General features: G+C 38.4%; 1 long non-coding RNA gene and 1 pseudogene across 1 annotated transcript in view; one reads left to right on the top strand and one right to left on the bottom strand.

The window, feature by feature from the left end:
• LOC102500111 (uncharacterized) overlaps positions 1–12,044 on the bottom strand; it is a 63,984-nt gene extending 51,940 nt beyond the window's left edge. The window contains exons 1-2 of the long non-coding RNA XR_333940.2: positions 12,012–12,044; positions 2,874–2,936 (exon numbers count right to left, since the gene is read on the bottom strand). This is a non-coding gene — a long non-coding RNA (uncharacterized LOC102500111). The remainder of the gene's footprint in view (positions 1–2,873; positions 2,937–12,011) is intronic.
• On the top strand, positions 1,164–1,361 carry LOC102499681 (39S ribosomal protein L33, mitochondrial pseudogene; annotated as a pseudogene).
• Positions 12,045–25,543: the final 13,499 nt, after the last annotated feature.

Raw genomic sequence — 25,543 nt, 5'->3', positions numbered from 1 at the left:
ATCCTGAGTGTATGATAAAATCTTCCAGGAAGTCCCCCGACCACTCCCCTTTGCTCTGATCACTTACTATTAATTACAATGCTTTATCTCCATGGTCACAACAGAGGGTGGGCTGAAGTTCTTTCTAGGCAGAAGTAATCTTGACCTTTGGAAGGCCCTTCAAAATACATTTAGGTAAACTTGGAATCCTTTCTTTACGTAAAATAGGATTAGGCCAAAACTGGCCCAGGACACCTCCGCCCTCTCCAAGTGAAATAGATAAATATATTAGGATTCCTCAAATTAAGTTATAGATCCCTATAAAACTGTATAAGTATCATTCTTTATTAAGATCCATAAGAACTAATATCTATTCTTGAGATTTTCTTTTCTCAGCACCATTCCCAGTAATCACAAGATGGCTGCTGCGCCGCATCAGCTGATAATCATCTCTGCTTACCGGAACCGCTTTCCCGGAAACTGCATTCCATGGAGACCCACCTACAATTGTGGAACTGCACTAGACCCGCCCTTAATCAAACCCTGAATTGCACTAGACCCACCCTTAATCCAACCCTGAATAGAATCTATGTTCTATGTTCTCTATTGTTAAAAACTTTATGAGCTGTTAATTGAAACACTAGCCCCTCTCCCTTTACTTGCATGTAACACGTTTTCAATAAAAACGCACGATGATTCCTAGCAGTTGTCACTCTTCAGAGAGCGATCTCTGAGGGGTGTCCGGCAAAGGACGTGCATGAAAAGGCATGGAGGCCTTTGTCTTCTGTTCACCTTCGCCACCTCCGTCAAGATAACCCACCCACGCCGAGGTTGGACCCCGGCAGGTCTCTTTTTGAACTCTGAAATTTCTTGGGTGAAAAATAAATCCAGAGGATTCAACTGTGACCAAGTGTTGGTTGTTCATATCTTAAGCCCAGAAAAATGATCCTTGAAGGCAACGACACTGAACTTGTATCAAATTCACCTGTTTTGATACAGCGAGCCATGACAGTCAAAAATAAGACCATAGAAAAATTCTTGATAGTGTCTATGTCTCTGAAAAGGGAACAGCTCAGTAGGCTGACAAGAAAGATCTAAGAGTTCTCCAGCTACAGGAACAAGCTGATGATTTATTTATTTAAAGATAAGATGCCTGTTACTGAGAGTGGCCGGTTGCGGCCGCCATGTTCCTCTCTGTGGTCTCCTTTGCCAAGAGCAAGTCAAAAACCATTCTGGTGAAAATGACAAGCCAAGCTGGGACAGGTTATTCCTTCAACACCAAGAGACACCTACTACAGGAGAAACTGACTCTTCTGCACTATGATCCAGTTGTGAACAAAAAAGTCCTCTTCACGGAACAGAAAAAAATATGCTCCCTCTGAACAATAGGTGGAAAATGAAATTGATTTATAAATGAGAAGGCCAAGCATGGGGATATTGATTCAGAAATCCTGCAATGTGTAATGAAAGCAGAGGAAATGGCACAGAATCACTGCCTCCTGTGATTCAAAGACCATTGTGAAGGAAAGCAATGCAGTGAAAGAAAGTTCTTCCTATTAGGACAGATATCATTGCTTCACATTTATTTATGTTTCTGGATATTTTATAGCCCTTAATAAAAAATTTTTAAAAGATAATAATAAAATAATAATTATTTTTTATAATATATAAAAATTGATTCCAAAAAAATTACAGTTCTAAAGAGCATAGCCTCTGACATCTAAAAAGGATTTCATGTAATTGCAGGGAGAGAAAATGTCACATGAGAAGGAATCTAAAATAATTACTTTTAGATCCTATGTCTACTGCTGTAAAAGACAATGACAGTTGGCATCTAAAATCATATGAATTTCAAATAGATCCCATATGGAACTACAAGTAGTCTCCTCTAGACAAAAGAAATAGGGGAAACTTGAACAGAAGCGGCAGACGGAGAACATAACTTAATATAACAATAACACATGGGTATCCATCGATCTGGCAACTCTCTTTTCACAAGATAAATCTAATCTCTATTTTATGAGCAGCATCTATATTTTATTTAAGTATTGCAGATTGCAAACAAGAGTCCATGTTTTATAAATTTCAGGAAATAAACCTAGCAAAGGAATTGCAAGAATGAGACAAACATGATTATATATGGCTGGCCAAGTGTAAGTTGTTCTAACCTTTCCAGAAAACAAGCTAGAAACAGATTCCAAATGCCTTTAAAACTTACTCATAGCCTTTGACACTTCTCAAAATCTATCCACACTTATTTTTTTTAAAGATTATATTGATGTTTTTCACCATCTATTAGCTCATCAGTAAGGGAATGGTTAAATAAATCAGACTTTCTCCATGTGGCTAAATATCACGGAACCAATAACCATGTTTTGAAAATGTGTGTGTGTGTGTGTGTGTGTGTGTTGTTTCAGACAGTATCTTATTGTCTTGCCTTCCTTCTGCCTCAGCCTCCTGAATAGCCAAGACTTAAAGAACCTTGCTCTTACAGCCAGGGTCTTGCTGTGCTGTCCATGCTGCCTGGCTATGAGCTTGTGATCTTCCTCCCTCAGTCTCCTGCAGAGCTGGGACTAAGGAATGGGCCGCCTCTCACCAGTGACTGGCTTATTTATTTATTCATTCATTTTCAGGGCAGGTGAGAAATGGAACTAAGCGTCCATGTGGCCTCAGTCTTCAGAACGGCAGTGTCTGGTGCACTGCCATGACTGGGTCTGAAACACTTTTCAATATTATTTTTTAAAGCTCATGATTTCTGGTTGAAGTTATTTAAAAATGGGTAAAACGTTAGATAAATGAAGCTATCAGCATTTGTAAAATAAATAAAGAAAATCAAATAATGGTATTTCAGTTCTTGAAACTTCCCACTGCCAGAGAATGACTGCTGTACTTACTGATGAATACATGGTCATCCTGCTCATTCAGTTCATGTAGCACAAGTTAGCTCAACTTCGTCTCTGCAAATATTTAAAAACAGGGAACACAGAGCTATCAGATGATTTTTCCAACCACCTCGAACACTAAAAATGTCATTAACAGCTCCAGATTAAATATTACTGTTCCCATCAATCATTTCCTGTATGTCATTTTGTAGTTATTTTTTAATGTGTATTTGTTCATAATACTTTCTATATGCTCTATATGTGTTATAAAAGTGAGTTAAACTAACCTTCAAAGTATTTGCTGACCTGAGTTATCTAGAGGTTTGTGTTTGAAGGATGGGACAGAAAACAAAACAGAGGACCTTGGGACCATTACAGATAAAGGGTTGATACTGATTTCTGACCTCCCCTTTTATACAGAGTTGTGATTCTTAAAAGGCTATTCTTAGAAGCCATCCAGTGGTTTGGTGGTTAAAGTCACTGGATTCCAACATGGCCTACTGCTGTTTGAGTCCTGGACCTGGCGGCTTGCTTTCTCACTTTCTCTCTCTCTCTCTCTCTTTCTCCCCCACCACCCTAGTCAAATTTAAATAAATAAATAAAGTTAAATAAAATAATTCTTTTAAAAAAGACTATCCCTTTAGTAAAACGAATGAGACAAACTATATACTAGAAAATGTGCTATCTTAAGCTACAGATGAGGAAAAAAATATCCTTTTGAATTTGCAAATGCATAGATCATTCCACGGCATGATGGTTACAGTGGCTGGATCCCACATGGCTGATTACGCAGTTTGAATCCCATATCCAGTGACTTGAAAAACACACTGGGCACCTGTGAATGAATGCCTGAAATTCCAAAAGGAGAGAGAAATGGGAGAGAAGGGTTTACAGCATGTCTATCTCCCATGGGGATGTGGGGGGGGGGATCTTTTTCAATTTCCCTCTTTTTTTCTCTCTCTATTTCAATCTGGTAAGCATATGCATCCTTTGGCAACATTTAAAAAAATAAAGAATTTGCAAACATGTGCATAATTCAGGCAGTTTTAGGAATTTAATTTAAACCACAGGAATGGCTGGGAAGCACCAAGCTAAGAAATACACTTCTAGAGTCACCCTGTCTTCTCCCCCTCCCATCCCCTCCCGCCCACTGCCAGAAGAACCCTGGGTGTTTTGGCAGAACATTCTCCCAAAAGTAAATATGTTTACTGTAACTCAGGAGGCCATCTGTCAAGCAAATAAGTCAGGACAAACATGACCTCACATCTTAGAAAGGTCACAACATTTAAGAAGTTTTAAGTGCTTGAACAAGCACAGAGGAATAAAAAACTGAGTTACCAAGTGAATATGCTTCCAAATACGGGTAAGTTTGAAAAGCAAAGAAATGGTTATAGAAATAAAATAACATAAATCACTGAATTAAACATTCTATGTGGTTTAAATGTAAGACTACAAACAGCTTATAAGAAAAACTGGTAAGCTGAAAAACAGATTAGAATTAATTTTATGCAAAACAGCATACAGAAATAAAGTACAAATATAAGGGAAATAGAGAGGGAGATCAGCAAACGTGAGGGCTAGAATGAGAAAGAAAGGTACGTATGTGTGGATGTGAGGTTGCAGAAGAAAGAAGCAAATAGCAAAAAGGGAAGGGCAACATTTGAAGAGATAATGGTGTTTAAATTCTTGTAACTGATTAAAGACAAATCCTCCTAAATAAAGAAAAAAATTTTCCATAACATAGTAAAAATAAAGAAGCAAACACAAAGAAATCTTAAAAGCAGTCAGAATAACAAAAGATAACCTACAAAGAAACAACCGTCTCAATGCAGATTTTTTTTTTTTAGAGAGAGAAATTTTTACTAGAGAGAGACAGAGAGACAGAAAGTGAGAAGTCACCCCCAAGAGGGATAGCTACACCACAGTCCCTTCTTCCCCATTCTCTTCTTGAGATTTGGGCACTCGTTTCAAGTCTCCAGGTCTGGGGCTCGAAATGCGGTTGCCTTGTGGGAATACAGTGCCTTAACCATTATGCCACCTGTTGGCCCCTCAATGCAAACCTTCGATAAAAATCTTCCAAAAACTATGGTAGGAAAATGAATCCAGCTAAAAGAGGAATTGGTAGAGAAACTGATAATAATTAAACATACAGGTAAATAAATCTATATTAAAAGACTATATAAAACAATAATATCAATTCTAATTTAGAGACCAAAAAAAGAAGGTAAGACAAAAATAATGGGAAGCTGTATAGTACAATACAGTTCATCAGAGCTAATTACAGTAGTTACAGTTGTCAAAAGATAAACCAAGAGACAGAATTTATTGTTTTTAATTTATTTTATCATTTTTTAAGTGAAAAAAAAATCTTAAATACTACTCTAATCCAGGCCAGCAGGTGGTGTGGAGATTAAGGTGACTGGATTCCACGTGGCTGACTATGCAGTTCAAGTCCCAATCAGGAGGCTTAAAAAATATACTGGCAGGGAACCAGCAGTTAGCGTAATGGCTTTGTTGCTGGACTCCCACGTGGTCGACCGCAGTTCGCATCTTGGACCCGGTGGCTTAAAACTCACGCCGGGCGCATGTGCGTGCGTGCCCAGGATCCCGAGAGGAGAATGGAGGAGAAGGGATTGTAGCGTGACCATCCCCCCTGGGGGGTGATTTCTCACTTTCTGTCTCTCTGGCAAGAGCACGTACCCTATAACAAACATCTCTCTTTTTAAAAAATCAGGATTGGGACAAGCAGTTAGCATAATGGCTATGTAGCTGGACTCCCATGCAGTCAACCGCGGTTCACGTCCCGGACCCAGTGACTTAAAACTCATGCCGGACACGTGTGCATGCGTGCCCAAGATCCCGAGAGGAGAATGAAGCAGAAGGGATTGCGGCATGGCCATCTCTCCTGGGGAGTGATTTCTCACTTTCTGTCTCTCTGTCTGTCTGGCAAGCGCACACACCCTATAGCAAAAAGCTCTCAAAAAAAAAAAAAAATCAGGATTGAGACAAGAATGTTCATTATTATCAAGTAGTGAATATTAAAAGTCATGGCAGTTTTGGAAGACAATTAGAAGAAATAAAAACAAGGCAACCAGTCATTATTTGAAAATCATGTATTTGTATCTATAAAACAAACAAAAATCTATAGAAGATTGAACTAAGATAAAAAGAACAGTAACTGTGTGTATGATTAATATCTGAAAAAAAGATGATGCCAAAGACAGCATTCATAAGAAGAATAAAAATATAACATACTAAAGAGTAAATCTAATAAAATAAACATATAACCTTAGTTCTGAAAATTTAAAAAAATAATAATTGAAATCTATTAGACAAGGGCCAGCAGATGGCATAGCAGTTATGTCTCTGGACTCCCACATGGCTGACCATGGTTCAAGTCCTGGACCTAGTGGCTTGAAAATTATGCCTGGTTTATGTGCGTGTGTGCGCAAGATTCTGGAAGGAGAAAGGAAAAGGGATTGCCGTGTGGCCATCTCTCTGGGAGAAGGAGGGAGTGACTTCTCACTTTCCTTCTCACTGTCTCTGTCTCTCTTTCTCCAGGGAGATAACATGCTCCAAGGCAAAAATCTCCAAAAATAGAAAAGAAATATATTAGACAGGGCCAGTAGGTGGCATGATGGTTAAGGCATTGGATCCCTCATGGCCAACTCTGGGGTTCAAGTCCAGACCCAGCAGCGTGAAAAACATGATGGGTGTGTGTGTGTGTGTGTGTGTGTGTGTGTGTGTGTGTGTCCAAAATACCAGAAGGAAAATAAAGGAGAAAGATTTCACACAGTCATTCGTGCCGTGGGGTGATTTCTCACTTTCCCTCTGTCTCAGTCTCTTCTGTCTCTTTCCAGCAAGTGTATGTACCCTATTGCAAAAATTTAAAAAAAAAAAAAAAGTTAGAGAAATATGCTCAGGCATGGTGGCACAAGGGGTAAGATGCCATTGTGCAATACCGGAGGCACATGGAAGACCTCAGTTTCAAATTCTGGGTTGATCTGGAAGGCTGAGGGGAGGATCGTGGTAGGGCAAGACCCTCTGTAAGGTACCGCTCCCTCCCTCATTTTTTCCCTTTCTCTCTCTGCTTCTCTTTCTTTATCTCTTTTTGTTCCCTCTCTGAAGAAATAAATACATAAACTTTACAAATATATAGAAATAGATCAAATACATGCAGAAGACACTTCCACATAGAAAAGATATCTATTATCATCGTAACCTCTATATTTTATGTGAATTTGTTTCAAAATTGTGCCCAAATTTGTTACGCAACTTGATAAACTGGTTTGAAAATGCATATGCAGCAGGTATTGGCCAAGAACAGCCAAAATAATTTTGAAAAAGAAGACAAAGATGAGGGATTTGCCGATTATATAGCAATGATTATTACAAAACAATAATAATTGAGACAATATTATTTTGCCTAAAAAGCAAATGGAAAACTAAAGGAACAGAAGAGTGAGCCTAGAAAATAAAGCCATACACAAACAGAAACTCTGTATTAGACAAGGGGCATTAATTCATCAGTCAGGTAATGAAAATGTGTACAATTCAATAAATGGAGCTAGATTACTTTCATAAGTGTGCAAAAGTGAAATTATGTCCATGCACATTATATTAAAAAATCAGTATCGGTTAAAGTCCTACATAAGATAAAGGAAACTATAAGATACTATTTTATGACTATGGCGCAGAAAGAATAAAGGAAGTTTAACCTGTTTAAGAAGTTCAGGAGTTGGGGGCCAGCAGATGACGTAATGGCTATGTCACTCGACTCCCATGCAGTTGACCATGGTTCGAGTCCTGGACCTAGTGGCTTAAACTCATGCCGGGCATGTGTGCACGCATGCTCAAAATCCCGAGAGGAGAATGGAGGAGAAAGGATTGCAGTGTGGCCATCCCCCCTAGGGGGTGATTTCTCATTTTCTGTCACTCTGTCTCTCTCTGTCTTTCTGGCTAGTGCACAAGCCCTATAGCAAAAACCTCTCCAAAACAAACAAACCAAACAAATGAAAAAAGTTCAGGAGCCATATGATTGTGCAGCAGTAAAATGTAACCCTGTGTAAACTGACACAACAGGAAGCTTCTGGGTTCACATCCAGAGACCACCTTGAAATATGGGGCATGCATACCCGTCATCCAGGCTGCGGGTGGATCACGGAATGGGGACTCCACTCCAGGTGCTCCCTCTCTCTTTCTCTCTCTCACTCACTCACTCTCTCTCTTTCTCTCTTCACTGCATGGAAAAAAAATTTAATAAATAAACTTTAAAAATTATTTTCAGGTATTTTCAAAAATAAACTACATGGAGGGAGAAGACATTTGCAACATATATGAGGAGACTATCTTCTGGCTAAAACTTTATGTGCGGTTTTTCAGGCTGGACCATGTGCAATTAAAAAAGCTTGACCTGGCAGATCTCCCAGGGTAAAGCTGTCTTCCCAGCTCCAGACTTAATGCTTTGCCAGTGCACTGAGTCTCTGAAAGAAATAGCAGTTAAGACTCAGGCTTCCCTTTGCATATTTTCCTTCCTAGTCAGGTGCCTTCATTCCTAGGTTTGTTTATCTGAAGCCTTTTTCAGGCACCTTTGCTGAGACCTTTTTGTAGAGAAAGGAGGGGGAAAGCCTAGAGACACTTTTTCCTACTCAGATTCAGTACCCAGTACTTTTCCATACCTAGCCCTTCCTTTGGCCCTCCCCTATCCCAAGATTTATATAACTGCAGATCATTCGGGTCTCAACAGTCACATGACCTGCTTACATGTATGTTGATTTGACTGACCCTCAATGAAGCTTACTATGGTTTTAGCCTCTTGCTTATACCATGGCAGTCAATATTGGGTCATCAGAAAAATCATGACGCATCTTTGCATATTAAAAAGTATGTCATGACTTTTCCAAAAACCCAATAATTCAAGGCTAGACTCATTTTTGTTCTGTTACCTTAATCAGCTACTCTGACACATGACAACTCAGTTGTTTCTCTCCCCTGATTCATCAGGGCTGCTAACAACTTATTGAGAGGGTTGGGATGTCTTCAAAAACTTCATGAAAAATGTGTATTATAAAACTCTATGTGTGGATTTAATTTTTTCACTAAATAAACATATATATATGTTTAATATATAAATATTTTTATTTAGTTATTTAGTTATAGGATACGTACACTCACAGAAGAGAGATGGAGAGAAAAGAAAAATGAGAAATCATGTCCCAGGGAGGCTGGCCACACCACAATCCCTTCTACTCCATTCTGTTCTCAGGATTTACACACATGCCCAGTGTGTCTTTTAAGACACCAGGTCTAGGACTTGAATAGTGCAGTCAGCCATGTGGGATCCAGCGCCTTATCCACAACACCACCTGCTGGCCTCAATAAACTCATAACTGAATTTCATTCTTCCAAGAACGTATTGAAATGTCTTTGTATAATTGATAAAAGTTTAATACCCAGAATATAAAATGCCTTCATATAAACTGATGAAAGAAAAGTAAAGGAAATGGATAAAGAACAAGCAGTTTGCAGAAGGGAAAAGAATGGCCCATAAACACACTGAAGATTTCTTTTTTTACCTATCATACAAGCAAAAGTTAGAGTTTTATAATATAAAGTATTGCCAAAGATATGTATCAATAGGAACCCCAATCTGGTAGTAGAAGTTAAAGTACATACTATGGAAAACAAGAATCCTTAAAAATGCAAGTGCAACATAAGCACCAACAAACATCGTGAATCTTGTAAATATTGTGCTTATTATTATTAGGAACTGGATCATGTGATTATAAAGGGATAGCCCTATAATCTGCTGTCACCAAGCAGGAGATCTGGGAAAACTGGTGATATAATTCAGTTGAATCCAAACACCTGAGAACCAGGGTAGCCAATGATGTAAATCCCAGTTTGAGGGCAGGCTAAGATAAGATGTGATGTTCCTGCTCAAGCTGTCAGGCAGGGGAAAATGGGCAAACTTTTTCTCCTCACTTTTTGTTCTAATCAGGTTCTTAAGAGATTGTGTGATAAATAATTGCACTGGGAAACACACAGGCTCTGAATACAATATGGTAAAACAATGTAGTAATAAAAGTATAAGCTAGAAAATCAGTCACTTAAAAGTTCAAAACTTCTAAAATTCCATAATGTTTTCATTCAAGAAGAAATTAAACGTACCTTAAAATGTAAAGCTGTAGGCCAGTTCCAAGTCTAGTGGTTAAGGAAATTGGCTCCCACATGGTTGACCAAGGTTCACATTTCAACCCAGAAGCTTGAAAAACATGCCAGAACATGTGTGCCCCAAATCCCAACAGAATGGAGAAATGGAGAAGAGACTGAGGCATGACCACAATGCCCAGAGGGTGCTTTCATTTTCTCTTACTTTTTGTCTGTCTTTCTCTCTCTCTGGCTAGCACACATGTCTTCTGGCAATCAAAAAAAAAAGAAACAACTAAAGTTGTTAAAAATATATATATATTCTTAAACCCCTAAATCAAAATTAATAAAAATTATTTCAGTCTTATGCTAAAAGGATTAAATTTAGCTTAAGTGACTACAATAAAAAATTAAAACTAGAATAGCTTTAGTAGAAAATGTTTTCACATAATAAGTCAGTCAACAAGTCAAAGTCAAATATTTATAATTATCTACTAGAAAACAAAACAAAATTCAATATGTATTACTAAAGAAAATGACTTCACAATAGAACAGAAATGTACTTTGTGCACAGGTTAATTTATATGGAGGGTCTTTAAAAAGTTCATGAAAAATATGTACTATGAGAAAACTATGGAACAGTTTCAAAAATTCTTTGCACCAAAAATAAACTCATAATTTAATCCCATTTTTCTGCAAACTTTTTGAAGCCCATTTGTAGCTGTATGGTATTTCTACTTCTTGCACTAGCAAAGTACCTTATTTCAGACTATCCCTCTTACCAAAAGCTGGAAAAGTTAGGTAAAATATAACATATCTACAAGCTAAGAGAATCTTAGAAGAAAAATACATCAAGGTGAGCTTGACATTCAGTGACATTTTCCCTCCTAGGCATGAGTCAACTTTTAAAAGGCACAGCCAAGAAGCCAAGTAGAGAGCAGTGGCTGAAAACGGTAGAGCAAAGATGAACTTTCACAGTCTTATGGGCCTACAGAGACAAAATTTAAAGTTTGGGAGGCTAAAGGCAGCCAGGACTGGAGAATCCTAGACTATAGGAAAAAGGAAGTACACTGTCCTTGAGGAGTTTGCTTAATTATTACCAGCATGAAGTCAAGCAGAAATGTTCTCATAATGGACTCATAGTTGTCTCACAGGGTTCAGGAGGCAAAAATTGAAGTTCAGGACACAGTAAGGAAAAGAGCCTATAGTGAGCATGTGTGAATTCCATTTTGGTTTCCAGAGGGACTCAACTCAACAGTAAAGATTGACTAGAAATAGTTGAACTCTCACATTGACTGAACACCAGTTGTAAACCTGCTCAATTCCAAATTGGTTTAAAGTAGTAATCTATTATCCCTTGACTTCCTTCTCTAAAGCAAAAGTAAAGCCTGAGGAAAATAAGATTAGCAAGAGTCTCAAATTATCTCTAAAATTTTTTCACACATTTTATTAAAATTATTAGCCATGTCAGGAAATTGGACTAAAGAATCAGAAACAAGAAAAAAATTTGACAATAGAAATGTGTATGTTGTAAAATTTGAAATTATTGGGTCCAGATTTTAAAATATCAATAATCTCACCAAAGAACTCAACTCTACTTTAAAAAATGAAACTCTAGAATGTAAAGTATAATAATTAAAACATTAACTCAACAGATGGGTTTTACAGTAGATTAGAAGAAAAGGATGAGTGAAATAGAAGATTAAAAAAACAGAGAGGATAATGAGGATAAAAATTGTTAAAGAGCATAAGGGTGAGATAGAAACATGAAAATGATACAATTTGAATTCCTCCAAAACAGAGAAAGGCAAGACTAACCTTATAGTACTGACTGAGAATTTTCAAAACCATTAAAAGTCATCAATTTACATATTCATCAAGCACTTTAAAACTAAAGCAAGATAAATACAAAGAAAACTATAGCAGATTTGTAAATAACCCCAGGAAAAACATTAAATTAATAGGGAAAAAAGTCATTGCTTCATAGCAGCAATGACCTACCTGATACTGACATCGCAACAATGACGAAAGCTGAAAACAATGGAAGACATCTTTAATTTGCTGGAAGAAAACAAACAAGAAATGAAAAAGTATGTATCTACAAAAGTAAAAATAATTTTCAAAAATGAAGGTAAAACAAAAGCACTTCGGATAAACAGAACATAAGAGAATATGTCAGACCCATGCTAAAGGAAAACTTAAAGGAAATCTTAAAGCAGCAGGAAAGGGGTTTCAGAGAGAAGGATGGATAAAGAAAAATAGACAAAATTTATCCCTCACTGTTATCCACCTACTCCTATCTCCCATTGCTTGAAGGGCGTCCTTTGGGGCATTAACTCTTGGAAATTCACTTGTTCAAGGCTGAGTTTAAGAGAATGTCTAATCTTACAGCCATACACAACCGACTGTTGCAAAACAGCTGAGATCAGTGATGGCCCAAAGAAATGGAATGCAAGGCACAAAAGTCCCTGCAACACTACTACACATGAAACCGTGACACTCAACCAACTAAAATGGGATCATTCTTAGGCCTTTGAGATGAAATCTATATAGCTCTTCCTCAATACAGGAAAGCATCACTGGTTCTTCCATTTTCTCTCCTTTGTTCTCTGCTCCTAAAGGCCATAGAATGTATTCATAACTAACATAAAACCAATGTCACTTTAATGACCACATGTTGACTTGTCCAATATATTGAATGATAAATATTATTATGGAATTTGTTATTTCTTCTTAAGAGATTTCAGAGTTTGCAACTCAGGTCTTTTCTTCCTAAAGAAGTTAAGAAACTTCATGGTCCTACAAATCAGTGATAATAATGTATTTCTATTTTAATTTAAGAAAAAAACATGTAATGAACTACAAAGATTTTAGAATAAACTATACACTGGAGGCCTAAGGATCAGAACCCCTATTTCTTGGCTTCAGAAAAAGAAGTGCTGTGTACTACAGTGCTACTGCTGGAGGAGTTTCCATGGTTGTAGGGTATCTGCTCATTTAGGATTTCCTTCTGAAATTTGCCTGGATGCTGTTTGCATGACAACAGAACTTCCTACATAGACAAGAGGTAGTGAAAGGCATGTGCATTACTGAGAGAAAGCAGAGCATACCTCCCTCCATCCACTTTGCTCAAGAGAGTGCCAAGAGAAATGTTTACTCCATAACATAATCTCTAGACAGTAGAGGATGCCAGAATGAATCCAAGTCTGCCACACAGACCAGAGACAGATGTCACAATTCCCATAAAATGGAAATTAATATTTGCTTCAGTCAGAAGTACATTAAAAAAAAGAACTGTCTAAATATTTCAGATAAAAAGTTTGAGAAGTTTCCCCTGATGTAGCTAAAATGCATACTATATCCAAATTTTTCTTTCTTTTTTACCTTCAGGCATTGCTACATAAACCTGCCAGTATTATTAATGCATCTCACTCTATTATTCCTTGGCTTTACCAAATATGGGAAGATCATAGAAACAGGCCCTTAAAAGAAGGAAATGTTATTGCTCTTGAGGCATGCCTTTTTCTACTACTTAGGGTGCTGCAGGCATTCCATAAAGAAGTGTGAAAAAAAAAAAACTAGCTCCACTAAAGGCTCAGAAAATGAACAATAGAACAAAAATGCACCTTCTCAAAATCTTAAGAAATATTTTTCCCAAATATGGGACCAACAGGTGGTGTAGTGGTTAAGGTGCAGGACTGTGGTTTGAGTCCTAGACCTGGTGGCTTGAAACTCATGCCAGGTGTGTCTATGTGGGTGTGCGTGCCCAAAATCTCAACAGGAGAATGGAGGAGAAGGGGTTGCAGCATGGCCATCCCCCCAGGGGGTGAGTTCTCACTTTCTCTCTCTCCATCTCTCTCTGACTCTCTGGTGAGTGCACACATGCTGTAGCAAAAAATCTCTCCAAAAAAGAAAGAAAAAAATATTTTTCTACCCTAATGAAGAACTCCCAGAGTATGTGCTGACGGTAAGCTGAAATTTTCAGTGTTCAACAGTGACCATTATTTTGCCTCCCTAAAATATTTTTCAAAAAGAAACACCTAAATCTAACTTAAGTTTTTCATGCATCATTATTTTTCATGCTGGAAAGTCAATACAGAAACTGAAAATGATGAGTGTAGATGGATTCAGAAGTTTTACATGTGTCATTGTCACATAGATTATCATCCCGCCTGTAGATCCAGGGCTATTTGTGCACCCCTCCCATCCCATCACCCTGCAGGCTACCCTCACCCATGCTCATGTTCCACAGGGCTCTACAGCAAGTGAGACTGTTTGTCCCTATTTTTTTCATAATGGATAGCCTTTATTCACTCCTTTTATGCTTATATCACTTTGCCACGTTAATAGCACTTGAATTTATTTCTTCTTAAATTTCTTCCTTCTATTTTATTCTCCTTTCGTTTTTTTAATCAGTTTTTAAATCTATGTTAGCAAAGCTGCAGAGTCTAATATTACACAGGATTAACAAGGTGGAAAGAATATGCAGCATCCTGTAGATGAATCACCATTTTAGGGGAAATATGATGTATTAATGCTTATTTTCTTTGATGCAACAACTCCAAGTCCAAGAATTTGTAAGACTGGTGTAATTACAGGTAAGTAGCAAAATAAATAAGTAACGAAAACAACAAAAGAAAAAAAAAAACTCCATATTTTTCAAAGGAACACTAAGTTAGGGTACACCCATATAACTGAATTTTACGTAGCCATTAAAATGTGAAGATATGGGACCAGCAGGTGGTGTGGTGGTTAAAGGCGTTGAATTCCCACATGGATGATAGCAATTCGAGTCCCAAAACCAGGGGTTTGCTTTCTCACTTTCCCTTTCTCTCTGTCTCTGCCCGGTCAAATTAAAAAATAATAATAACAAATGGAATTAAATAAAAAATAATTCTTTTTTTGGAGGGGGGAAGGTTTTTGCTATAGGGCATGTGCGCTCGCCAGATAGAGAGAGACAGAGAGACAGAAAGAGAGAAATCACCCCCCACGGGGGATGGTCACGCCGAAATCCCTTCTCCTCCATTCTCCTCTCAGGATCTTGGGCATGCACGCACACGCGCCCAGCGTGAGTTTCAAGCCACCAGGTCCAGGACGTGAAACGCAGTCGACTGCATGCAACATAGCCATTACGTTAACTGCTGGTCCCTAAATAAATAATTCTTAAAAAATAAAATAAAATAAAAAGTGAAGATGGGGTAGAAGGTGGCATGGTGATTAAGGTACTAGATTCTCACAGGACTGACGATCATTTAAGTCCCAGACCTAGTGGCTTGAAAATCAGGCCAGACATGCATGCAAATGTGACCACAATCCCATGGGGAGAACAGAGGAGAAGTGATTGCAGTGAGACCATACCACTTATGGGGTAATTTCTCACTTTTCCTCTCTCTGTCTCTGTCTCTCTCTCTCTCTCTTTGGTGAGTGCACACACCCTATGGCAAACAACAACAACAAAATAAATAAGATCTATTGTGAAAACATAAAGAGACATACATACATACATAAATAAATAAATAAATAAATAAAGAAAGAAAGAAAGAAAGTGCAGAACTAAGTGCTCACTGTGTGTGCACTGCCAGGGTGCAGGTATGGACATCACACCCTGGGCTCCAGCCCCCTAGGTGGGAACTAGTGTGAATCAACTCTAATTGAAATCAATATATATAAAACCACTCTTAGATCCCACATCTACTGAAGGAACATCAGCATCTTATCCCATCTTGGATTTCCAAGTCGTCATTGGGACCTCCTGTTAGCTCATTTTCTTCAACACCTGGGGATCAAAGTATAGTTGATTTTACTGGTATAAATGTGTCCTGTGGCTTTCGACTTTCTCTGCCTTAGTGGACCTGGGTCTTTGTCAGCCCTCACCAAGATCACTGGACAGTTTCCTAGTTGTCACTGTGATTCAGTTTTCTCTCCCATAGATGAAGTTGACTGTGATCTTCCTGTTTCAGCCCTTTCAGGTCACTGGACTCCAACTTCACAGCACCATGCTTGGCCTTCAGGGTGAACAAGGATTTGAACCTGAGCTTCCCATGTAGTCTTTGTAGCACATATGCTGCCACAGTTGGACCTAAAACACCAGGTAGTGTTCCTCTGGATTGCTCTTCCACTCTCTTTTGTCCTCTGCCTTCTACCACGTCAGGCCACAAGAAGGCCCTCAGTAGATGCTGGCACCTTTCTCTTGGACTTCCCAGCCTCCAGAACTTCCCACATGGCTCATTCTATACAAGCCATTTCCCTGGTATGGTAGCTTCAAGATAATGATTATGGCAGCTGAGAAGTCCTGCCACAGGCTGACTGTAAGCTAGAAATTCTAGGATACCAGTAGTATCAGTCAGTTCAAGTCCAAAGGACTCTGAGGCAGGAAAACTGATGATGTAACTCACAGTTGGAGGCTGAAAGTCTGAGAACTTGTGGATGGCAAGGGTGCTGTTGCTGGTATAAACCCTAAAGTGCGAAGGCAGGTGAGTTCTGATGTCCAAGGCAACAGAAATGTCTACTTTGCTTTGTCTCTCCTTTTTTTAACCCAGTCACTGAGTAACTACTTTTCCTCTAGACTCTGTGCTGAGTTTTTGTGTAGTTTTTTTCTCTTTTGTCAGTCTCTCAACATTGATTTTCAAAATCCACCAAAATAAAGATAAGCAATGAAATCAGAAACACGGCAAGGTTGTTCAGTGATCTACCTATTGCTGCAATATATAACTACCTAAAATATTTTAATTCTAATATATATATATACCTTCTCCTCCATTCTCCTCTCGGGATCCTGGGCATGCATGCACATGCATGCATGCACCCAGTGTGAGTTTTAAGCCACCGGGTCCGGGACGAGAACCTGTCGACTATGTGGGAGTCCAGCGACATAGCCATTACGCTAACTACTGGTTCCCTATTCTATTATATTTTTAAGAGAGATTTTTGCCATAGGGTGTGTACACTCACTAGAGATACCGAGAGACAGAAAGTAAGAAATCACCCCCAAGCGGAGATGGCTACACCACAATTCATTTTCCTCCATTCTCCTCTCAGGATTTTGGGTATACATACACATATGCCTGGGGTGAGTTTTATGACACCAGGTCCAGGATCGAACCATGGTCAAGTGACATAATCATTATACCATCTGCTGGTCCCTATTTTAAATAAAAAATACAATCAACTCAAACACATTACATTAGAATTAAAAGGTATTTTCTTAATAGAAAGCTACAAGTAGAAATAGAAGCTCTGAAATACTGAACAATAATATGCTGATAGGTTGGAAGATTTTACTATTAAAAGCCAAAGACATGGGGCCAGCAATGTGGCATAGCGGTTAAGGCGCTGGACTCCCACATGGCTGATTGTGGTTCGAGTCCCAGACCTGGCAGCTTGCTTTCTCACTCTCTGTCTCTGTAGTGAGAACATGTGTCCTATAGCAAATTAATAATAATAAGGATAACTGAAATTAAACAATAATTCTTAAATAAAAAAGCCAATGACCCCAATGTGAAAATCAACTGAAAACCTCAAATTGACTTTTAAAAGGATTTTTTTAGTTTGTTTTATGTTTATAGAAGACAAAAGTTCTATGCATTGAATTTATAAATTAAGAAAAGGAGCATAAAGTTAGTAAAATAGAACAAAAATATAGTACCATTAAGTTATAATTGAATTACAAAGATGGAGATATAGGAAGAAAATTACAAGAAAGAGAAGAAAGGAAAGCTAATAGAGAAAGACACAAAACAGAGGCAGGACAGGTTAGGAAAAGGGGCGGAAGGATATGCTGAGCGCAGTTTATACCAGGCAATCTACCGGTGCTTATTTATATACCAAATTCCCCTAAAATCCTGAAAAATAGCATTAATTATCAATTTAGTAGATGGAGATTATCTTATAGGTAAAACCGAGAGCGGAAACTGGATACCCTATCTCCCTCTTCCCCTCGCTCTGCCTTTGGTATCGGCCTGTCATATATAGCCATTCTGCTCTCCTCCTGTTTAAGCACCTGGGTGGCAAATCTGCTATAATGAGTCTGGAGGGCTTTGTGTGTTCAGGGCTCAGCATTATGAAGTCAGTGTTCAACACACCTAAGCTTTGTCTTCCAAAACGCTATTACAACAATGCAGCATTGAAAAGAACCACAAAATCTCAGTGGCAAACACAATAAATACTTATTTCACTTCTTGATCTGTAGACTAGATGAATGGTTGTGGTCCATATGTGTTCATTCTTGGAAAAAAAAGAATCATCAGCTACACAAAGGAAGTTTTCCCCATAATAAGAGCAGATGAGCAGAGATGGAGTAAGGAAAGCCCTCCTCCTCCTCAAGTATATTCCAAGTTCCTGTCTGCCTTATATACACTCACATCCCCTTGGCCCGTGTAAAGGAGCTGGGATAGACACTGCTTTAGAGACAGGAAAAATCCAGTTAAATGGCAAAGGGGTGGATACAGGGAAAAATAAAGAATAGGATCAATAATTGAATCTACCATACTCTAAAACTCCCAACAATTATAATCAAGAAAAATAGAGAAATGCAGGCAGCTAAGTAGGCATTCAATGTGTCCTTGCTATTCTTCCCACATCTGCTACACAGCTCTGTACTTTTGGTTCTCTTAATTAAACATGCTGTGCTATACTTCCGTATTTTGCATAAAATGTGTTTCTCCACTCTTTTATAAAACACTGTTCATCTCCCATGATTCAGTTCAAGGGATAATCCTAATTTTATGTCTTCCATGGCTTCCTACCTTGGTATAATTGTGTCATTACAAATCTACTTACCTTCCTACATTTGTAGTTCCTCAAAGGCAAGGCTGCACATTATAAATCCTATTGTTTATTTCTAATAGTTCTCATAAAAACAATAACAGGGACCAGCAGATGGCATAATGTTTATATTGCTGGATTCCCACATTACCCACCACAGTTTGAGTCCCGGACCCAGTGGCTAGAAACTTATGATGGGCGTGGATGCATGTATGCCCCAAATCCTAAGGTGAGAATGGAGGAGGGATTGTGGGGTGGCCATCCCTGTTGGAGGGTGATTTCTTGTTTTCTGTCCCTCTGTCTCTCTATTGAGCGTATGCACCTTATAGCAAAAAATCTCTCTTAAAAAAATTACAAAAATGTTTTTCAGAGATTTTGAAATAATTAAATGTCTATCATATCCTGTTTACTTGTTTTGGCTCTGGGTTTCAAAGTCAGTCAGTCCTGAAACTACTGAATTTTAAAACTTTTTTTTTTTTCATTTATGTCACAAATATTTGAGATCTCAAAATGCCTAGGTCAAATGGGAGAAATAGGTATTAGGATATTGCATGTACTTTCAAAGAACGATGAGGAAAATGCTGCCTGAGCCCAGGGCAGAGAAGATCCGATGTCTTTAGCAGGTTAGGGGAGGAGGAGGAGGAGTACAAACAACCATTACAAAACAAAATATTCTTCCTTTGTTCCCTTTTTCACTCTATCTACTTTACTACTACCATCCACAAAAATGTCATACATCTTTCTTTCTCTCTTTCCGAAACTGATTCAATGCTCAAGTAACTGAGAGATAGGCTGTAGACATCCAGGTTGAGGTACACAGAAATTAGCAGTTTAAACAACCCCAAACTCTGGAAGGCAAGGAGCACCCTTTTTGAAACAGAATGTGTGGCCTGGCCTACCCACATCTCTCCAGGCTTGAGTTAATTAGTCATAATGCTGGAAAAGAAACTTCCAGCTTGCAAGGTGTTTTTACATACATTTTCCCACTGACCTTTATACTGCTGTGGAAGATTGGGACATAAAAAGGGTCACCAAGATGCCAATACCAGAGAGTGCTCTCATTTCACTCAGTGAATCCAGTATGAAAATTTATCCAGTGACTTATCTACATTGCCTTACCCTGTAAAATACTTACATTTTAAACCTCTCCTCTGTGTGATGTACAAATGTGCAAGCATGCATGTGCGCATGCACGCACACGCTAGAGAGAACTTGAATCACCACTGTTTGCTCTTCAAAAGCTGTCTGATTGCTTTGGAAGTTAACACTAAGCCAGCAGTTATTATGTTACTTTGAATCTATCTTAGAATATATTCACGTTTATCTATGTACTTTGCTTATATTATGATAAATATGTAGTAGACTTCTTTTTCTTTTTTAGATTTTGCCATAGGGCATGTACGCTTGCCAAAGAGAGACAAAAAGAGAGGGGAAGTGAGACATCACCTCGGGAGTTAGATCATCCCACAATTCCTTCTCCTCCAATCTCCTTTTGGGACTTTGGGAATGCATGCACCTGTCCCCAGCATGATTTTCAGGTTTGGGACTCAAACCAAGAGTCAGTCATGTGGGATCTGATAGTTTAACCTCCACTCCACCTGCTGACCCTATAGTAGACACTTTTTAAAAAATGGTCATTTAAATAATAAACTATTTAAAACACTGTATTAAAAATTTTCATAGTCTTTCAATTGCCTCATACTTCCTAGTCTAAACAGAACCACTGTCTGTTGATCAGGAATACGCTGTTCCCTAGTGTGTATATAGCTCATCTACCTGAATTTTTTGTGAACATTTGATACCAAGATGACAGCTAGAAGTTCTCTTTTATCCTAAATTGATTATTAGAACAGCCTAGAGCAGAACTGTAGAATGTTACCGCCATAAAATAATTGGGATTCTAGGTGTTGCATAATTTTGTTACACAAAGAGATATTTTGCAGGCTCTTGATGTTTGACACTGACCAAATGACTTCTGCCTATTCTGAATATTGTGCCACTTTCTTCCACTACCTTTTTGCAGGAACTTTTGCATTTACTTTCTCATAATTATGGCAAGCAAAAACAAAACAAAACAAAACAAAAAAACCTGATACCTCCCTTCCTTGCTTTTTCCCCCTTTATAGTGCTTGCTGCTGTCTTTACAGAGGGACAGATCTTCCTATAATGTTAGAATGAGATGAGAAAACAGTGCACACAAATACATCTTTTAGAATTAAAAAAAATTCAAAATAAGTTATCTTCTTATTGATTTGGATAAATACTAATGTGCTTCAAAATGTTTGAGTTACTGGTATGATTCATCGAAATTTAAATAATTTGACAGAAAAAAATGATAGCAGAGTACCAGTTTCAAGTTAGAAGACTAAGTCAGTGTTTTGATTGTCTGAGAGACAGAGACAGGTAGAGGGAAAATGAGAAATCAACCCCCAGGGGTAATGGCCACACCACAATCCTAGGCACATGTGCCTGCTGTGATGTTCAAGCTTCCAGTTCCAGAACATGAACTGTGGTTAGCCATGTCAGAGTCCAGTGCCTTAACCACTATGCCACCTGCTGGCCACCAAAGTGACTAAACAAAGAAAAGGCTGGGTGCATTAGGGCACAAAACAACTATAGCTAGGGCAACAGTTTCTATTTGCTCACTACAATCTAACAAAAATACAGATTAACATAGTCTACAGACCCCACAAAAAGAGTACTAAATCACCCAGACTACCACATAACTCTTCAGAAGCCCACTTCCTTATCAGAGAGCTCAGACTACTAGATACAAATCCCTAATGAGATTCCCAAGTCAGCAACCCACTTTTTGGGACCCCTCTCTTCAGGAGATTGTTTTCTCTGTCTTAATAAACTTCACTTTGCTGTACCTTCCTGTTGTCTGTACTTCTACTTCTTGTGATCACAGGACATAGACTTGGCTGACTCAAAAATCCTGCAAAAAAATTGTTGTCTTTGAGCTACAAGTTTTCATAAAACTCACTACAAAGCATAGTGGGGAAAATTGTATTAAAAGAAAGATTTTTTTTTTCCTTCTCCTCCACCTCCCCCCCCCCTCTTTTTTTTTTTTTTTTTCTTCTCCCCCCCCCCCCCCCCCCCCTTTTTTTTTTTTTTTTTTTTGTAGAGGTTTTTACTATAGGACGCATGTACTTGCCAGAAAGACAGAGAGACAGAGAGACAGAAAACAAGAAATCACTCCCCCCCCGGGGGGGGGCGGATGGCCACGCCGCCATCCCGTCTCCATTCTCCTCTTGGGATCTTGGACACGCACCTACAAGTGCCCGGCATGAATTTAAGCCACTTGGTACAGGACTGGAATCACGGTCAACTACATGGGTGTCCAGTGACATAGCCATTACATCAACTGCTGGTCCCTCCCACCTCCCTTTTTAAGAATGAAAAAGTAGTGGGACCAGCAGATGGCATAATGTTTACATTGCTAAACTCCCTCATAGTCAACCACAGTCTTGAGTCCCGAATCTGGTGGTTTAAAACTCACACCAAGAGCATATGCATGTGTGCCCAAAACCCCGAGAAAGGAGAATGGAGGAGAAAGGATTGCTGCGTGGTTATCCCCCCAGGGGGTGAGTTTTCTCTTTCTCTCTCTCTGTCTCTCTGACAAGCAAGTGTATGTGCCCTATAGGAAAAATCTCTTTTTAAAAAAATCACCCTGTGGCAAAGAATGACATGATTAACAAGATCAGCCTTAGCATCTGCCCAAGGAGAGGTTGTAAAAAGAGTGAAAAAGTAAAAAAGAAGGAAAATTCCTGAAAAGCATATTGCATGGTGCCTGGATTATAAACCAACAGACCAGAAATAGAATACATGAAGATAAAGCTGAGTTATAATAAACCAACAAACAGACAAAACAATTAGTATGGTCATATACCAAAGTAGTACCCAAATATTTAAGTATGTAAATAAGCATGGGCAACCTTTGTTCAGAATGAGGAGATATACGAGGCATAAAAGTTATTATTAAACATTGTTTCTCAGTGTTTGACTTGAAGACTGCTTGCTCAGAATCAAATATCTGGATATGGAGCCTTGAATTTGCATGTTTATCTAATGTGACTATGTATCCGCTGATGCTTGAGAACCTCAGTGCTTGGCAAAGAAAGGAATTCGTAAATATGGTAACAATGTACAGGCTCTCCTTCAACCTAAAATGCCAACTCTGGACATTATGTCAAACATGCTTTGATTTCTCACACACACCATATAGCAATAAATAAATAAGTAAATAAATGAATATTTTTTAAAAATGAAAGTTTGAAGTAGACACATACAACAATGCATAGTTTAAAATATAGGATTGAACTGGACCTGTAACTAGTGGTTAAGGAAGCTGGATCCCACATGACTGACAGAGGTTAGAATTCTACTCCTGGTGGCATAAAAAAATATTCCATGTCCATGTGTGTGCATGCTCCAAATCCTAATGGAATAGAGAAATAATTTAAAAATGATTTTGGAGTGATCATTCCCATTGGGTGTGCTTTCTTTCTCTCCCTCTCTTACTCTCTCTGGCAAGTGCCACATTCTTTGACAGTTATAAAATAATAAAGAGCTCAGTCTAACGTCTTTAAATATGATTCAGGACACTAAATGCAACTTTGAAAAATAGTTGGTGAAAATGAATAATGCAGAAACCAAATTTTAAATCTAAATGAGGTCTAAAATACCATATTATCCAAGAAATACTGAAGAAAAGATGAAATAAAATTAAAAACAATAAGTTCCTCACTTTTATAAAGAAGTAAATAAAAAATGGTATTTTTTTATCAGAGATTCTTGGAAAGTATAAGTAGTCATTATAGAATTAAAATCAGAATGTCTAATTTCCAAAGTGTTGAAAGAGACAAAAGTATATGAAATAATTCACACAAAAAACTGTAACTCAGAGGCCAGCAGGTGGCTTGATGGTTAAGGTGCTGGACTCCCATTTGGATGACTGCTCTTCAAGGTCAACCTGGTGTCCTAAAAAGCACTGTGGTGAGAGTGAAAGGAGAGCGGAGGAGAAAACACTGACTTGGTCATCTGCTCTGCGGGATGGTTTCCCACTTTCCCTCTCACTCTGTCCAGCAGGCACACATGCCTATGGCAAAAAAAATCTAAAAGATTAAAAAAAAAAAAGTGAGAGGGCTAACACACTTAAGGAATTTAGAGCAGAAAATCTTGGCAACTGATGGAAAATTCAGGGAAGGTGGCACAAAAAAATATGCATTTTCTGTACTGTTACTGTGTAGTATGCTTGAAAATCATGAAAGGCACGGGTGCATGAGTACCCGAAATCTCAAGAGGAGAATGGATTATGACAAGGCCATTCCTCTGGGGAGTGATTTCTCACTCTAGCAAGTACATATACTTTATGACAAAAACTTAAAAACAAATGAAAATCCCCTCCAATTCAGAGAAATACATATGCACATGTACACCTCACAGAGGAAACACAAAGAAGCATACCTGTCAGATATAAATTTCAAGTCATAAACTTGAGTATACACAGATTTAATTTTTTTATTTGGCTCAACCTAGTTTCCATTCCATTGTTGTCTCAGTCCTGCCTGTATAGTTGACAATTTTAATTTTAGATTTTAATTCTTTTAAAAATATCTGGGAGTAAACCAATAATGTTTCTTACTATGTAGGAAGTAAAAAAGGGTCAGAAAGAAAGGCTGAGGGAAGGGGTAGGAAGATAGGTTGGAAGGAAGAGCAGAAAAATCACTAAGTAACAAGTTGTAAACACTTGATGCATTTAATATTTGATAAAAATAGCCACTTTAGCCTCTCAGTTGGATTTTTTTTTTCCTGGATTCATGATATATAAGTGTCAAGTTGGGTCAAAATACTTTTTAAGGTTTACAAGGTCTTTTTATTAAATTATTTTATTTAACTTTCTTTCTTTTTCTTTCTCTCTCTCTCCCTCTCCCTTCCCTCCTTCCCTCCCTCCCTCCCTTCTTCCTTCCTTCCTTCCTTCCTTCCTTCCTTCCTTCCTTTCTTCCTTCCTTCCTTCCTTCCTTTCTATTTCTCCCGAGAGAGAAGGAAAGGGAGAGGGTAAATGAGAAAGCAAGCCGCTAGGTCCAAGACTCGAACCACAGTCAGCCATGAGGGAGTCCAGCATCCTTAACCACCACACCACCTGCCAGCCCCAAGTTCACAAAGTCTTTTGAAAGCATTACAAAAATGCGGAAAAATGTAAATGTAAGAAGGAAAGACAACTTTATATGGTTCAAAATGAAAAGCTATCCCTTAAACCAATCTCTCAAGAATGGCTATCAAAAAGTTCTGACTGCAGAACGTGATATGGATTAACAGACAGGAGAGCAGTTTAACAGTAAGTTAACTGGAGGAGGAGGAAAATAATTATACTTGGATCTATATTTTGTGAAAAAACAAATAAATAAATGGCCATCCAATATTTGAAGTACCAGTTAAAAGGTGACTATTGGGACCAGCAGTTAGCATAATGGCTACGTCGCTGGACTCCCATGTAGTCGACCGAGGTTCACGTCCTGGACCTGGTGGCTTAAAACTCATGCCGGGCGCGTGTGCGGGTGTACCCAAGATCCCGAGAAGAGAATGGAAGAGAAGCAAATGCGGTGTGGCCATCCCCCCGGGGAGTGATTTCTCACTTTCTGTCTCTCTGTCTCTCTCTGTCTGTCTGGCGAGCGCATGCTCCCTATAGCAAAAACCTCTCAAAATTAAAAAAAAAAAAAAAAAAAAAAAAGTGGATTTTGGGTGGGGGGCATCTTTTTTAACCAAGC

Source organism: Tupaia chinensis, unplaced genomic scaffold, assembly GCF_000334495.1.
Source record: "Tupaia chinensis unplaced genomic scaffold, TupChi_1.0 Scaffold000117_2, whole genome shotgun sequence".
In the NCBI taxonomy this organism is placed as follows: domain Eukaryota; kingdom Metazoa; phylum Chordata; class Mammalia; order Scandentia; family Tupaiidae; genus Tupaia; species Tupaia belangeri.
The sequence above is the reverse complement of the archived record's forward strand: the minus strand, read 5'-3'. Positions and strand labels throughout refer to the sequence as shown.